The following is a 3886-nucleotide window of genomic DNA, read 5'->3' as shown; positions in this document are numbered from 1 at the left end:
GGTGGTATAAATTTAGTGTACATTTCCTTGCCTTCGTTAACATACCTATACTGAATCCAGTAAATCAGAACATTGAAGTTAGTTATCATAACCATTAAAAACTACAAATTTAAAATACAATGATATACTCAAGAGCTATTGACATATATAACATCCTTTATCCCAGTGCTACATTGACCAAGATGTCTATGTTTTTATGGTTTGCTGCTTTTAAAAGCTTAGTTTCCTCTCTCCTACTTTACAGGTATTACTATTAGTTTTTTACAAGCATATCAGGATTATGGTACAAGTGTCTTTTGAAATACTTTAAGAAATAGTTTTCTATATCGCTCAGGATTTTAGAAGTTTTACTTAGATAATTATGATTTTGTGTTCTAATTTTAATGTCTATGTATTAATAAAGATATTTACTCATATTTATTTAATTTTCTCAGAACTTTTAACATCCATTCAAGTGACTGATAAAAGTACCATTTCTAGGGAAAATAATCTTTTTCAATTTTATGCATGAGAAACTTTGGGTTACAGATATACCACGTAAATTTCATCTCTTCTGGTACTTCTAGAATTGCCAATGGAGGCAATTTCAGTAATTTCCTATAATGTGGTTCAATTACAGTGTTGTTTCAGTGTGACTATGTATTAGAGCACTTAAAGAAAGCTAGCTATTTCTGTTTCTTAGCCACTTTCTGCTTTGGTTAAAAATGAATTCTAAAGACTCACTGTATATAATTTTAAGGAATGACTAGAAAAATTAGGCAACTGGGCACTAATAAAAGATACTTAGATAAATTAAAAAAATAATCATTTGATGGTGTATATCATTATTTAAAGAATGAGATTAAAGTTTTCTTAGCTGAAAGTTTAATTGTGAGCTTTCTAGTAATAAACACTAATCACTTCTTTAGAAAAAAAATACTACCATTCTATTTAAAAGGAAAAAAGAATCCTGTTATTTCAGAACAAGTTATGTGAAATCAGTGTTCTTAGGGTTATCCTTGCAGAAGTTGTTGCTTTAAAAAAATACCTACTTCAGGGATCCCTGGGTGGCGCAGCGGTTTGGCGCCTGCCTTTGGCCCAGGGCGCGATCCTGGAGACCCGGGATCGAATCCCACGTCGGGCTCCCGGTGCACGGAGCCTGCTTCTCCCTCTGCCTGTGTCTCTGCCTTTCTCTCTCTCTCTGTGTGACTATCATAAAAACAAAAAACAAAAAACAAAAAAAAACCTACTTCAGAGATGTGCTGACATCACGGATGCTGATTACAAGTAAAAACTGTGTGTTGTAAGTTGTTGAACAAAATAAACTTGTTGATTTTGGCTCTACTCATACCATTAGGGAAGAAATTATATTTCTGGAGAAAAACAGATTCCCTATCTTTATCAAAACACTGAGTTTAGCCAAATTAATATTAACGTGCTTTGGAAATTGGCTGATGATGATAAAGACCCTACTTTTGAGCTCCTTTATGTATCCAATAATTTGTTAATGGATGTCTCACGGTTAAATGTTTCAATTTGATAACCTTTATAGTTAGTAAGCATTCAGTTTAATTATACATGCTATATCATTTGGGTTTAAACTGAGTTTTAAAAAAATTATGGATGTTTGAACATATTGTATTACAAATTTAAAAATCTTGAGTGTGCTTCATTCATTCAAGAAGATCCTACTGAGAACTTAGTAAATGTCAAATATTAGGCTAGGAACTTCTCAAAAGTGATTAAAGAAGTGTAAGTTATATTTCTTGCCCTTGAAGATCTCACTATCTAATGGGTGGAGGGAGGAAGAGAGGCACAGAAAACAACATGAAGCAAATAATAATAATTAAATGTCCAAATACCTCATATAGAAGACACATGATATGGGAGGTCAGGAAGAAGGCAATGGCTTATCCATTATATAATATTAGTGAATCTTTATGAAAAATTCTGTGAGTTGACATAGGTCTTAAAGGTTGAGTAGAAACTAGATATATACATAGTAAAAAAAATACATGCTTTTGCTACTTTGAAGTCATTTGAAGTTATTATAGTAATGCAGTGTAGAACACATTGATTTAGGAGGCATGAAGCTATATATATATATCAATATCAGGATTTTGCAATAAGCTTGCTATGGGACTAAATCAACTTCTTTGGCCTCTGTAAAAATCTAGTGCATTCAACCAGCAACATTATATTAAATTCATATTGACAGTCAGACTCTCAAGATACCATAGGCTTTACCCATCACCACATTTTCTTAGCTTTAAGAAAGTATACAGAATAGGCAACAATGCAACACGTGTAGCAACAACATAATGGTGGCCTTGTATTTTCAAGGTGCAGCTTACACATATACTAGGCACTCCCCACTTGGGATGCAAGTGGTCATGAGACAAGAATGGGTGAGGGCAGGGAAGCCCCATTTCTGGAGATCTCTTCAATAAGGAAGATTCAATCAAGAATCAAATCCTTAGGTGTCCTTGAGGCAAGAACAGATTATAAATCTGCTGTTCACCTTTTCCTTCCAGTTTCATCTTCTTTACCTATAAAGTGAGAAACTCATTTATATGGGTACTTTATTAAAAAAATGCTCATTTTAAATTCTAACATCATAGCAGCAATGTCCACAGTAGCCAAACTATAGAAAGAGCCGAAAAAAAAAAAAAAAAAAAAAAAAAAAGAGAAAGAGCCGAGATGTCCATTGATGGATGACTGGTTAAGGAAGATGTGTGTGTGTGTATACACACACACACACACACACACACACACACACAATGGAATATTACTCAGCCATCAGAAAGGATAAATACTTGTCATTTACTTTGACATGGATGTTACTGGAGGGTATTATGCTAAGTGAAATAAGTCAATCAGAGAAAGACAATTATCATATGGTTTCACTTATGTGTAGAATATAATAAACAACATTGAAGATCAGAGGGTAAGTGAGGGAAAACTGAATGGGAAGTCAACAGAGAGGGAGAATACCCATGAGGACTCTTAATTATAGGAACCAAACTGAGGGTTGAAGGAGGGGAAGTGGGTGGGGAGATGGAGTAATTTGGTGATAGGAATTAAGGAAGGTAGGGTATATGATGTGATGAGCATTGGGTGTTATATGCAACTAATAAATCATTGAACACTACATCTGAAACCAAGTATGTGCTTTATGTTGGCTAATTGAATTTAAATTAAAAAATAAATTTTAACATCATCATTTACTAGTGTGAATTTGGACAAGTTATTTAGCCTCTTTGAATCTCTGTTTCTTTGATTGAAAAATAAATATGAAAATGCCTATCATTTAGATTTGTTAGTTTAAATGGCCTCCAATATCTTTGACAGGATATAGAGACTGTTTTATTTCATTTGATTTTTTTTAAATTATTACTAAGTGCTTTACAAATACAAATTCATGAGCACCTGGGTGGCTCAGTGGTTGAGCGTCTGCCTCTGGCTCAGGTTGTGATCCCGGGGTCCTAGGATCGGGTCCTGCATCAGGCTCCCTGCAGGGAGCCTGCTTCTCCCTCTGCTTATGTACTGCCTCTCTTTCTGTGTCTCTCATGAATAAATAAATGAAATCTTAAAAAAAACCCAAATATTAAGTCAGTTATTTATTTATTTATTTATTTATTTATTTATTTATTTATTTATTTATAATTTAAATTTGAGGTGGTTAACATACAATGCAATATTTATTTCTGGAGTATAATTCAGTGATTCATCACTTCCGTAGAACACCCAGTGCCCATCATAACAAGTGCCCTCCTGAATACCCATCACTCATGTAGCCCATCCCCCATTCACATCCCTCCATCAACCCTCAGTTTATTCTCTGTGGTTAAGAATCTCTTATGACTTGTTTCTTTCTCCTTTTTTCCTTTTCCCCTTCACATATATT

Source organism: Canis lupus, chromosome 17 (genome assembly GCF_048164855.1).
Source record: "Canis lupus baileyi chromosome 17, mCanLup2.hap1, whole genome shotgun sequence".
Lineage (NCBI taxonomy): Eukaryota > Metazoa > Chordata > Mammalia > Carnivora > Canidae > Canis > Canis lupus.
Note: the sequence above shows the minus strand (reverse complement) of the source record.